This window comes from Centropristis striata, chromosome 1, assembly GCF_030273125.1.
Source record: "Centropristis striata isolate RG_2023a ecotype Rhode Island chromosome 1, C.striata_1.0, whole genome shotgun sequence".
In the NCBI taxonomy this organism is placed as follows: Eukaryota; Metazoa; Chordata; class Actinopteri; order Perciformes; family Serranidae; genus Centropristis; species Centropristis striata.
Window position 1 is genome coordinate 34,960,630 of NC_081517.1, and position 14,572 is coordinate 34,975,201.

General features: G+C 39.3%; 1 non-coding gene across 1 annotated transcript; it reads left to right on the top strand.

The window, feature by feature from the left end:
* Positions 1–1,113: 1,113 nt before the first annotated feature.
* On the top strand, positions 1,114–1,300 carry LOC131980065 (U2 spliceosomal RNA). Its single transcript, XR_009395177.1, has one exon. It is a non-coding gene; the product is annotated as a U2 spliceosomal RNA (small nuclear RNA).
* The last annotated feature ends 13,272 nt before the right edge of the window (positions 1,301–14,572 follow it).

The window sequence follows — 14,572 nt, forward strand, 5'->3', positions numbered from 1 at the left end:
AACTCCCCAAAAGTAAAATAACATATAAAAATCAAGGTAATTATAAGACAAGACACTTAAATATGAATCTGGACAACCTTTTTCCATCTCTTAAAGCTACAGTAAACAACTTTTGCCCATAGTAGAAAGAGGAGCTCCAAACAAGCTGACACACGTCTGACATTGCCTTACAATTGAATCAGAACTGACTGGCATTTTTTGTTGTTGCATAAATCTTCTCTATGATTTAATTTTCATTTTTTGAAGAATAAATAAAAACAGTATCCCAAAGGGAGAAAAGCACATTTATAAAATGTATATTTATTGTGTCATGAAGCCTCCTGTCTGTGCACAATAGTTGTGTTGTTGTGTATCAGTCTTTGTAGATAGTTTAATGTGTTTGCATCATAGACTGTATATAAATAATGGACGTAGTCACTGTGACATCACCCATTGGTTTGTGGACTGTCCGTTGGAAGCCTCGAGTTCAGCGTTACACTCGTTGCCATCTTGCGTCGCCATCTTGTTTCCCAATATCGGGAGCAGACCATATTTGCACTGTGGAGGAGCGAGAGGGATCTGACAACACTGACTACATGCCTCTCTACACCGGTAACCCGACTGAGAGAAGCCGCTGCTAATTCATGTTAGCATTAACTGGAGCATTAACTGGGATGTTAGTTTTGGCTAGCGAGAAACAAGAACAAAATGTATCTTTCTTACCTCAGAAAACTGAGCATCGACTCCTTGGAGTGTCTGTTAGTCCAACCAAATGACATTTTTACTGAACAAAACGTTCAAATAAACTGTCATTAAGTGAAAATACAGTGTGAAAGGGTCAAAGTTATGAGACCAAATCGGTAAACGTCCTCTTTTCTATCTAAATAACGTTATACATAACTTTATTGACACGTTGCCATGGATACGCATTGCTCTGCTTCTCTCCTGATGATGGCTCTCCTTGGCTGTGTCCCAATGTCAAGGATCCTTCCTTGGTAGGATCCTTCCTTCAGAGTCGGGTCCTCCGAAGGCGAGGCCAGAGTCCTTCCTTTGACTGGTGTAATGCACAAATGGGACAGCCTTCGGAGTGTGCAGCTGTGCGTCATTGCGTAATTGGACGTCCTGCTTAACTTCAGCGCCGCTCTCGGCCCTTTGGCTGAGATCAAGTGTAGTATCTGTTCTTATCAGTTTAATAAAAAATAAATAAATAAATTCAGCGCCGCAATTTCAAAATCAGTTCACGACATGAATGTGTCTCCGGCATCAGCACTCTGACACATATTTGTGAAAATGGAAGAAGATGCTTTAAGGTTGAATCTCCACGATTTATCAAGTAAAAACCATAAAGTGGATTAAACCTGAATATTTAACCCTATAAAGCCTGAACCGTGAAATAATTGCCAGAAAATTCTAAATTTTCAAAACTGGAGTTTTTGTTGAACCAGGAACCACAACATTTTTTTTTATTCAATATCAATTTTCATATATGAATTTAATTTGGATCATATTTGATACATCAGGTCTTTTTGTGCAATTTTTTGCTCACAATTTGCTTTTCTTGAACTCACATAATCACATAAAACCTAATATTTTTAACCAAATAAAACTTTGACTTTCCTTTTAACATTTTCCTCAAACATACAAAATATTTTTTCCATATAAAACAACATCATACATCTGCTGATATGAAGTTTTCACGCAGCAATGACAGATCCACCAGTGAAACCAGCAAATCATTTTTGTTACATCTGGTATTTTTGTGAAATTTGTTGCTCAGTTTTTTTAATCATCAATTCATGTATTCATCAGGTTTTTCAGGAAAAAAAATATCACACTGATGATGTAGAGGTCTCAAAAATGTATGTATCAAATATGATACACTTGGCTTTATAGGGTTAAGTGATCCTGGCTGAATTCGGCCGCTACTTAGTGCCATGAATGCAGCGGCGCATAATTCATCATGGAAATATGTTCTGTGATTTTTTATTTTTTATTTTACAGTACAGTACAATAACAGTTATTTATAAATAACAATAACGGATAATGGCGGACTTTCGGTCCCTGTAAACATAATAAAGAAATGTATAACTTTCTGAATGGCACAGTTGCACATAGTACATCATCATCGGACACATATAAATTAATAAACAATAACTTTAGCGACTGAGACGGCATTAATTAACTTACCCGGCAATGTATCAAGATGACGTTTATTATCTTTAAGCTTAATATTCTGGCATATGCTTATTCATATGTTTTTGCTTGACTTTGAACACACGTTTTGTAAGTTATGTGATAACATTCAGTGTAAACTGAAAATATCTACATATTTAAATGCATATTGCGCCGCCGGCGTCGCTGTTTCTACGCTCGCCATTTTTAAATCTCCCGGTAGACCGGTGTGCGCAATGCTTTATGGGTAGTCGGAGCGCATGGAGGATACACACATGCATCCTCGGAATTTGGGCAAAAGAAGGACTCTGTCCTCCAGAGCATCCTCGACATTGGGACAGTCCTTCGGCGGATGTCGATGACGTAGTGTCCTTCAAATCCAGCCGTTTGAGCATCCTTCCTTGACTTTGGGACACAGCCCTTGTCAGTGACCTGTAGCCACGCCCCAAATCATACGATTCTTTATCTTCTATTTTCTTCTAAATGGGGCCATTATTAGAACTATTGACATCAAATTGTCTTGAAGATGATTTTTTACTAGCGATTGAGACTATAGTGTTGTCCTGAAAAAATATTCTGAGGTAATCAAGTGAGAAGTTTTAAAATTTTACACTGAAATGAATGGGCAGCCAAACTTAGCACCCCCTGTTGGAATTTTCAGTGAATTGCAGGCTTAAGGCACTTGGTTGTCCTCCATGCTCAGGCACGGAGATTGCCGCCTGGTTTGCATGTTGCAGATAGACATTTTCCTTATTATTTGTAAACCAACTAAAAACCATGTCTGAGTGGGCTTCGTTTTTTATGCAGGTCTGTGTGGAAAGAAAAAGAGTCTTGGAATCTTGGAACCAGTGAGCTATTGTCTCACGACTTCTCACTTGTTACACTGCTATGCTGAGCCTGGCTCATGGTTAATCCTAATACCCATGGCTAGCAGGTCCGTGAGCTATTACATCTCCCTATGTGTTGCAATAAATGTGAAGATGAGACCCAAACCACCTATCTGGGGGTGTGATTGACTCACGGCCAGGCCACAGTGCTGGTTCCACTGGTGTTGGGAGTCTTTTTACTGACTCGGATCAATGCCTCTCAGACAGATTGAACAAATTTTTAAGTCACTTCATTCATTTAGTTCCTTTTACTGCTGTGCCCACAGCCCTGTGGCTGAGCTGCCTGTCACGTGACAAATGAACAAAACCAGACGATCTATTAAGAGACTCATTTCTGCTGCTCATCCCAGTCTTGTGTCTCTACAGTTGTCACACGACTCAAACTTGAGGACGCATTGTTGAGATGCAAATTAATCATTTCTGTTTCCTGTCCTGACTGAGCTGATGCAGCTGCCATGTGACGAGGGAAAGTACAGTGTGAAAATGAACGAATCACTCACTGAGACTACTCATTACTCCCCAGTCACATAAAAGATTAGTTCAAAGTGAAGAAACGTTCACAAACGACACACCACAAGGGTCCTCCACCAGGTCTCTCTGCTTGAGCGACTCCCCTTAACTCCTCTTGGATACAGTTTCCTTGGTATGTCAAGCCAGCTTGCTCTTCTTGGTGGAACTTTAGGTGTATTTTTGGCATTCAGTCTTTTCCTCGTGGCGTGTCTGGGTCATTTCCAAATCCACAGGTGCACAGGTAGTGGCTTTTGTTTCAAAGGCCACCACTTCCACAAGTTTGACGTCAATCTGACCCTGCCACCTACTGCCCGCCTACCTACTTTTTTAGAAACATAAACCAATAAACTTCTATCCCAACATTTGCCAACAGCTATGGCAGTCTAAAATTGCCACTGAAATGTTTGGGCGTTAAACAACAAGTCGAGTTGTGGGTGAGCTCTCGGCATTGCAGCTTTCCACAGTGACAGTCTTCCATTTGTCACAGATTTTGGCTATGAAATGTGTGCATATTTTTTTGTAAAATTACTTATTGTTGTGTTGTGTCCACACATTTGGTCTCACTCCCATTTCTAGCTTTCTGGACAGACATTTCCACACAATACTGCCAAAACAAAAAGAAAAACGGATAAAAAAAAGTTCTGAATTTTTATCCAAATGCAGTGTGGCTGTAGAAATGTATGTGTGTCTTGTTCTCTCTGTGTATGGGTGTCGAATGTGAAGCTGACTCATGAACTGTCACAGGATGTGAATGCGATCCAAATGCATCGCTCTGCTCAATGACCTATTTAGTTACATGTACAGATTTATTTAAAACGACAACATAGTGGTTATATTTCTTGTCACTGGCCAGATAATGTTGTGTAAGTATGTGCGGTGACAGATTTGGTGAATAAAATGGCAGGCTGCCACAAATCAATACTTTGATGAAGAGACAAATGTGTGTGTGTATGTTTGCAGCTGTGTAATTGTTTTGGGTGTGGTATCTATGCTCAAATGAAAGGCCTATTGTTTGTTTCATACTGTGGCGTACTCTGATGCCACTGTGGGTTCTTCAGCAAAGATACACAGAGCGCAGAGATGATCTTATTTATATTTTATTTTGTTCACAACACATTCTCATGCACGAAGACGCTGACAGGCACCTTTCAGGCTTTACGCTGCCGACCTTCATGTGTCCCAATCTCTGTGTTGTCACCGGTCTTCTGCCTCCCAGGTCCAGCACGCTACTGTGTTAAAAGGAGATAGTGATTATCTGACAAGATGCTGGTGTCTCACCTGGCGCTGCTCTCCTGAGCCCTCTTCACACCTCTCTCCTGCAGCTGATGCACCACGCCCCCTCCACAATACATGTATGCGTTGTGTGTGCGTGTGTATGTGTGTGTAAACACTGCGAACATTTGTCCAAAAATAGGATGTATGAATGAAATCGGACTGTTTGCTGATCATGAAAACACATCCCAGTCACACGTTTCCTCCTGCTGAAACAGTGTAAACAGAACACGATATCTGGTTGAGGTGTGTGTGTGTGTGTGTGTGTGTGTGTGTTCTTGCACTTCCTACATATTGAGGACCAGAACATGTTTTTAACCAATAGAGTGAGGGCATTTTTGCAAAGTGAGGACATTCGGCCGGTCCTCACTTCTTTAAAGAAAAAAAAGAGGCTAGGGAACAAGGTTATGATAGTTAACGAAAACAAAATAACGAAAACTAGAATTAAAAAAACATTTTCGTTAACTGAAATAAAAATAAAAATGGGAGTTTAAAAACAGTCTGATTAACTGAAACTGTATTGTGTGGTTAAACTTTTTTCATACATAATGAAGATGGATAAGGCAAAGGAATAAAGGCAAAATTTACTGTGACCTCTTTTAATTTCCCAGCCACCAATACCCCATTACAAAAAACTAACACTAAAACAAATAAAAACTAAACTAAAACAAAAGCATTTAAAAAAATAAATAAATACTAAACTAAGACTAGCAAACGCACTCTAAAAATTAATTAAAACTAATGAAAAATTCAAAACTATGATAAATTGCAAGGGAATTCACTATTCCAATGAGGGTCCTCACGAAGAGAGAAGTACAAGAATGTGTGTGTGTGTGTGTGTGTGTGTGTGTGTGTGTGTGTGTGTGTGTGTGGGTGTGGGTATGTGTGTGTGTGTGTACTTGAATCTGTCTTTGTACTCATGCACGTGCCATGTGCAAGTCCATGCATGTGCTGCGTGTATTTACCCTGTGCATGTGTCTGGCACACTGTCTTTGTATCTTTTGCATCAGATGGTTTTCAGTTGACTTAGCAGAGTACAAAATCTGTTAATTATTCTACATGGATCGAAAAAGGCATGTGTGATGTGTATCATCACCTGAACCGTCACTGTTTACACATTTGCTGGTCTCATGCTCTGTAATGTCACATGTAAAAGTTAAATGTTGAAATTAATTATTTTAGGGCACTTTAAAGCACCTTTCTTTTGGTGTTTCATCAGATTCATGTGGATTAAATATCTTCACAAGTTGATCGCTTAGAAAAAAGGTCACATCACAGGTAAAACAAATCCATTTGTTAAATTAATTCCTATTATGTTTACACGGATTAGAAATAATTGCAAAAGTATTCCTTGAAAATAAAAAAAAAACACTTTTCTAAATGGCTCTAATGTAATTTGTCGCCCTGATCACTATAACATAGCACTGACTTCACCGGCTCCACAGAATTAAGAGAATTGAAACTTTACTTGACCTTATACCTCCCACAGGACCGTTTGTTCCTGCTAGTCTTTCACCTAGTGTCTCCATCCTAAACACTGCATAACCGTGATGGCTGTGATTATCCTAGCCTTTAATCCACCCACTGTGTTTCATTTTTATGATCCTATGGCTGAGTGCACTACAGGAGTGTAGCCACGAGCGAGGCGTGACCATAATACCTGGCTTAGATATTACCACTTTATTACCATAACACAAAAAAAGTCTCCCCGGTACCTTAACAAAAGTACTATGCCAGTTTAAAAAACAAAAAAACAACCTTTCCTTTGATCAGATGTGATGTCTATATGAATTTACTGATTGTGGCGGCAATTATCCAGTTTAAATCTTTGGATAAAGATTATTCTATGAAATAATAAGAATCATTTTATTACCGGTGTTAAGACTGAAATGAAATACCGTCCATGAAAGAGACCCAGATGGCATTTGATTTCCGTTGTTTCATAACCTCCATCGTTCACTAATTAGTTGCTTGTCATTTGCGGAAATTAGATGATCCGATCAAAGAGCATCGCAAGAATTAATTACCACGTACAGATATACTTCATTGTGCAATATGTGTCAAAATAGAGTGTGATTATGTGGGAAATTAAATCTGAGATGGGATGGGAAAAGTCACACTGCCTGCTTCTGACTTCTATTAATGTCTTTCCCATACTAGCTCTTGAACTTTTATACTAGGAATGAGTCATCTGCCAGATGGAAAGTTAAAATAAATTTCCATCACGGAAAGTCTCAAGAAGTTTTTTTTCCTTCTATACTGTGAAATAAAGCAGAATCGATTCAGAACAGCCTTTAAATTGGCTCTGTCATCCAAAGAGGATCATCCCCTTTGAAGAGTGAGCCTCCTCGATTTAAGGTTGCTTATTCTTTAAATGGGACACTCCGTCAACCTATAGTCGGAAACTAACAACAACATTACCTCTTCTTCCCAAAAGTGTATGCCAGGTATGCTCTCAAAGCTCTCAAGCAATTTGTAGAATAAGTGAAGATGCAGAATGGTGCTTTGATGGTCAGGGTTGCTAGGTGTTACATAAATCCCCAGGTTTCATAATTTCACACAAACAGTGGCAGGGAACTAAAGCATTGAAACATACTATAAAAGCTGCCGGGTCTCAGGGTAATGAGGACCATCTGGGCGTTATTCCCCGAGCACACTGATCCGTGTCAGTCACACACCAGTTCTGCCTAGAGTGCTTTGACACCTCTGTTCATGCAGAGAATGGATGGTGGGCGGTGAGACCAGGAGATTGAACGGAAACCTTGAGAATGAGCACAAATTAGAATTCTTCTCTTTCTTCTCGGAGCTGCAAAAAAAAGAAAAGATAAATGGGAAGGTAACGTACATAGAGAACAGACAGAAATGACTTTTTGACATGAGCTAATCAGCAGCCCATTGACGCGAGACCTGGAGGTGATTGCAGTCCTCCAGAGATGGTGTGTTATGTAACAAGTGAGGTAAATGAAGCCTTTATTGATCCATACATGATTCAAAAAGGGTTTGATTTAAGTCTGGCTCTGTCTGCCGCCTCCTCAAACTTGCTACAGGTATTGATGCACGGAAAGACACTTACCATTTTATTAGCTTGGTTTCATGTATTTAGATGCAATTACATAAAAGATAAATAAGATATAGATTCCTCTCTTCTCAGAATGGTTCAATAAGCTATGTATATTTTATAGATGGGGTAGAGAAAACACCACCCTACAGCATATGAAGGCTAAGTAGAGGACACAGTCAATTCTGAGACTAATAGTTGGCTTGCATGCACTGATCAAATACGATGGGTACAACAGTAAGTAGTCAGACTCTCAATATTGCCACTTAATTTTAACTTTGATCTAAAAAATGAACCAGTTTTCCTTTGATGATGCGAGTAAAAGCCAGAGAGGGACAAAGAATCACTGAGCCCATGCAGATAGATTTTGTACTGTGACTTTGGCTTTTTTATTTTGAAGATTGAACAGGTAATGTAGATGATTGTCTAACTATCTACATACCCACCTACCTACCTATATGTCTGTCAATCAAAGTGAAAGCGGCCTATTATTCTATAGAACACCTGGTTTCTCTATCCCCTTACCCTGTTCTTGTACTATTCTTTTGCTTGTTTTCTTTCATGATGCAGTTAAATAAAAGGTATACTGCAACAATTGTATTTTCTCAACACGGATGTCTGTCCCTATCTGTCAAAGAATGATTGAACAGCAGCAACCTTCTTTACATATGGCAAGAGATTAACAGCGACAATGGAAGGGTTCAGTTTAATAGTTTAACCCTTTAACCCTGCTCTTTTACTCACTGTGGCCTTGTATTTCACTGCAATATATAAATCCTGCACCTATATGGAATCAGCACAATCATGACTAGAAGTGGCTACAATAAAAAAAAGTATGTTGTGCAATATAACACAGTTGTAATTACATAAATAATATATAAAAAAAATAAAAAATGCTGGAAAAGTTGAATTTCTCTGATAAATTATTTTTGGATTTTTTGGATTCTGGAATAAAATGGAACTTATGATGGACGGATGGGAGACCGATGTTTGTGTCTTGTATGAGTTCTTTATGTTGACTACTCGTAAATTGTAGGCATTCTAACGTCATAACTGTAGCAATGCACTTATTTTCACCCAAACTATGTTGTTTTTCCTTAAACTTAAACAAGTAGTTTTGTTTGAATTCACAACATTTACCACATGTCCACGTTTTTAAGATGGCGACCGTAGTGGAGCGTCATAGTTTGACGAAGAGGAAAGAGGTATGTGACGAGTTAGAGATTACACAAACACGATAGGCTTATGATGTATATATGCCTGCATGTAGGCTTGTAGCCAATCCCCTGCCAACAAAAGTGGTGTCCTCGCCATGGATCTCTTGCTCTTTTTACAAACTTTTCTTGGACATACTTCTAGCTGCTCCTACTCCTTGCCGATGACAGTCCGACCCCCCCTTCCTTCCTGTCAAGGTGTTGGGCAATCCAGGTTGACTGACATACTGTGTAACCAATCACACAGTCAGAAATGGAACTGTAAGCGAGTGAACAAGCTTGGTTGACGGCATTTCTTGTACTGCTTGTGTAATGGTGGTACTCTACAAAGAAATTACCCTGTCCTTTATAGCTTTAAAGTGAGCAGAGTAACATGAATGTTACAGCCCTCAGTGTCAAACTCTATGAATATATCATTCTGCACGAAGGTCAAACAGCCAAGATTATAACTGTGCATGGTCTCCCAAGGCAAGGAGTGCATGCAGTTACAAAACCGACTCCGTTTACACCACACACAACTAAACAAACATGCCTGGCTGCTATCTGTGAGCTGTTAGACTGCAGCTGGGTGTGAAATGTCCTTGAAAGAACAAAGCCTGAAAGGTTAAATATAAGATTTAAGGGAACACATGAGTCTTTCGATGTCAGCTGTCTGCAGCATCACTTGTGGTAAATTCTCATCCTTTCATCGTTTCTTCATTCAACATATAGCTTTACCCGAAGAAACATGGACAAGAATGTGTACTGTCACATATGTGTTCTAGGCCTTAGGTACCCATTGACTTTGGTGCCATATGCCATCCTTATTTGTTTTGACATTGGAGGGATCAGAAATTATACAGCTGGAAAGAATCTAGAAAGACCAACTGAGGACATGTTCTGACTACTTTTAAGCTTAATCTGTCAAATAGGTTGGAAACTGACAGCATATATTTCATCTAAGCTGTCACACCTGGAAGGAAGACTTACAAACAGCGTGTGTACTCAAGCCTCTCAGGATTAGCTGTTGTATTCCCGTATCTTCTTAGGACACTCAGAAGGCTTCACACTGTGTTTGTTGTGCGCTTTCTGCAGGCGGTGTCTTCAGAAGGACGTCTTTCATTCATTCAACAGTCTTTGTTGCTGGTCTGCCACTGCTGTAACTCGGGCACCAGTGTTGGCGCATAGCTTAACAGCATATATTGATCTTTATTCTCATTCAACACTTCTATTTCTCCTGCAGTAACCTTAACATTTCAAGACATCGAATCCTCTCTAGCAGCTCAGTCTCCCCGCTGGATGATTCATGTATTGATCGCCATAAAGCAACAGCTGTTACATAAGGCAGCCTTTCATGAGTCTGGCTCAACACTGAACATACACAACAGGGATGAGTTTGTCCTCTGAAAACATTGTGAGAAAACTTCAGAGGAGAATAAACACACAGCGTTAAAATGAAGTCAGTTGTTGGCAGCTTTGGAAATGTTTGAGTCACTGATGCTCTCTGATCTGCTCTATAATGTTCACGGTGCGGAGGAGGGATGAAGTGTTTAATTAAACCTCCTGCGCTGTTGCCTGAGAGATTTACAGGATGTACACAGACATTATAGGGCGTTCAGTGTTTGAGCCATTAATGCTTTCTCTGTAGCTGTGACCTACAAACACATATCGTTGAAACTGAAAAAGTATATGTATTCAAGTACTGTACCTATTTTGAGGTAAAACACCAATACTCCACTTGATTTCAGAGGGAATTATTGCATTGCATTGCTGCTTACATATTTGTATCATGATCAATTAAAGGAGAGCTACACCCATTTTCCAAATTAATACATTATTCTGCAGGTGTAGTATTGCATCTCACTTTCACTCATTTTTTATTCAGTTTTATCACCTGTAGTCATGCCCCCCGGCTATAGTAACCATTAATGGCAGCACTAGCAGAGACTGAAAACAAAGTGTGCGACACTTCACACTCAACTGAGTTAGCTCCAGCTCCCCCCACACTCTCTGGTGGACCAACTGCTGCTTGGTGATGTAAAACAGTCAGTAACTGTGCACCAGTAGTAGCAAACACCATTGTCTAACTGCATTCAGCTACAGTGATGTGACAGACATTTATTTAAATAAAAATCTTCCATATTATGATTTTGAGTAAAGTTTAAAATGCAGGAGATTTTGTTGTTATATATTTTTAGGCTGGTGTTGCTGCTTTATGCTGAACTGAATAAAAACATACAGGGCTGCAGGCTGTGAAGAAACATCAATATTTTTATGGTTTTAAAATCCATCTTATTAAAAGTGTGTGTATGTAAATATATTAGAGTTTTAACTGTGCTGCGACAGAAAGAAAACACAGTAGGAACTGTGGCAGGACTGTCACCAACAACACTGATCTCTGTGTACATCAGCTCTTGGGGCAATCCAAGCCCTCTCCCTTTACCGTAATGTTAGGTAACAGGCTATCAGCGCTTCACATAAATCTCTGTTTGTTGACAGAATCTGGCTTTTATCTCGTCTTTCCATTCCTCCGTCCCACTGTCTTCTCCCTCCCTCTCTCCCTGTCCCATCCATCCACCCAACCCGTCTTGCTGTTTGACGGTCAATCAGTTTCTTATCTTGTTTCTTTTGATCACCCCCCCAACACACACACACACACACACACGCACACACACACACATACACACACACGCACACGCACACACACACACACACACACACACACACACACACACACACACACACACACACACACACACGCTCTTGTGTATGATATAACCATCTGTGGCCGCTCACCTGACCAATAACCACCAGGCTGTCAGGGTGATAATGTAAACCTCCCTGAGAGAACAGCGCACTGGGATAATTGGCCAGGCACACACACACACACACACACACACACACACACACACACACACACACACACACACACACACACACACACACACATATATGAAACCAGGGGCACACAGTGAGACACCTCTCAGTTACCATGGGAACTTGACCTGAAGCCCCTGTATACACTCAAACACACACACACTCAGTGAATAGACCCAACACATCCCCACTGTGTACTTTGCCCAGATGCAGCGATCGCAAGAGAAGCAAACTTCAAACATTGAGAGATGATGTAACAAGGCAACGGGGCCACCTAGAGAAACAAGACCCATGTTTCCTCAGGTAACTGAGATTATCCTGTTGCTCTACTTCAACATAATGATGTTAAACTGACATTAAATAGGGAAAATGGTGAACAAAAAACAAACAAATTTGGGAGAATTTGACATTGGGATGTATAGTTACAGATGAATATGTGATTTGTCAGACAAATGAGTCTGGTGGTATGCTTTGTTGTAACATGTATAACATAAATGCGTTGAACAGCACCATCCTTCATGATAGAGCAAACCATTTGTTGCTTAATGAAAAAGGTTCTCTGAGTTCACTCATCAGTAACTTGCCCTCTTTCAACCCTGCAGTCTGGCATCAACATGGAAATCAGTGTGGAATGACTAGTTTTCCAGAGGATGACTGTTCAGTGTGGAACTTGTTCCCTCTTGTGGAGATAAGTGCATGTTACAAGTACAGAGAGACATACAGATGCAGTTTAAAGAAGCTGCAGAAGATGGTTCATTCAATACCAGTTATGGAGCTTTTTGCCACATCACATTACCTTCATCAGCACATGGAGTTTGCACTAAATGTAGCTGCATATTTATTTCTGAGCATTTCAAGGACCTCTTGTCCGCATTTAATTGGATCAAAGCCAACTTAATATGAAGGAAACATTGATTAAAACATGCTCATAAATTTAATTTTTTATCTGGATAATCTGCAATCCCATAACAGCTCGGTAGACACAGTCTGCATGATGAGCATGTAATATTACCAAATCTCAAATAGAGAAGTGTAGCTTTATTTTGACATAATGGAGCACCTTAAAGCCTCTTAAATTACACATTGCATCTTTTATCAAGCAATGAGATGACACAATGGCATCATGCAAGCTTTCACCTCACCTATAATACCAACAGTAAAGAGGTGTTAATAAAAACTGCAAAGCCCACATTCATAACTCCCAATTCAGTATTTTATTTCAAGTTGTAAAGACTGACTTTTTATGATGCACATTTAATTACATATACATGTAATTATTTGGCAGATGCCTTTGCCCAAAGCAAATTAAATCTGAGATGCAACAAATTGAAGAGAACTTCTAATCACATGATGACATGATTTAAAATATTCTTTAAAAGCTTATTGTACAGCAGTTATTACTTTACTAATAATGTGAATGAAACAGTATAAAAGAACAGAAAATGCAGGTTCTTCTAACTGTAAGAATAAATCAGATTCCAACCAATTTAAAATTATGATTTTAAAGATGGATCTTTGAACAAAACCACAACTCAGTGATTTGAATTGCTTGCTTTAAATGAGCAAAAAATACATTACTATTTGCAAATAAACATCAACAGGTCTGTAAGCAGTGTTAACATTAGTGTCATTATATAATAATCAAACCGCTTCCTTTACAGCTTTAAAAGTCAGAATTTTTAAATAATTTAGTCATTGTTACTCATATTGTTAAAGCATAATGTTTTGTGAACATTAAGGTATATGGCTTTAATTTTGCACAGCCAAGTGCAGTATATCCCATTGTGTCAGTGTACTATTTAACAAAAAATGTCAGTATCATTATTTCTCAAAGACAACAGCACAGATTTTAGAGTTCTCAGCATATCTGGACTGGTGTGTGTACGTGTATCTGTGTGTATATGTGTGTATCCATAGTCAAGGTGACCTCGTAGTCATTCACCCAGCGGGCTCTCAGACGCAGCAACGTCTTGCTAAAAGTTCAGTCTACCCCTGCGTGACACCATTAGCGGAGAGTCATTCTGACTTGAAAAGGCTCTCAAACGTCCTGTCTGAACAGGGTGCACTGAGGCGTTAAAAAGGCAGTTTCAGCCTTGCAGCTGAGTTTGTCCACAGGCTTTGAGCTGAACCTGCAAAGAGGCCTGTTGAGGGCTAGTTGAAGCTGGGAAACATGAAGCAATGATCTGTACCGGTCATCTTACTCATCTGCTACAACCAGGACACTGACTGCTGGTTAGATTTAAAATAAAAAAGAAACAAAATATACACTTTTGCAACAATGACCAGCTAGACATGATCTGTCACTGCATGTTCACATATACCACAGTCATTTACTGTAGGGCAGTCTGTTTTAATATAACCCTCATAAATGGTTGGTTCACCCAAATCAAACTATCCATATAACAGTTTGCATAATATCTGACAAAAATGTATGCATCATTTTTTATTTCACTTGTTTTTTAACTACTTGGTTAGCTTTATCTCTTTGTTACTAAGGAATAGTGGTGTTGAATAAAATATTTAAATTTAAAGTACTTGGTTTGGATTAAAATAACTGTTGGTTGCAAAACTTACATAAGGAAGATACTCCTCCCTCTGTGGACTTTGTTGCTCTCTATACTGCA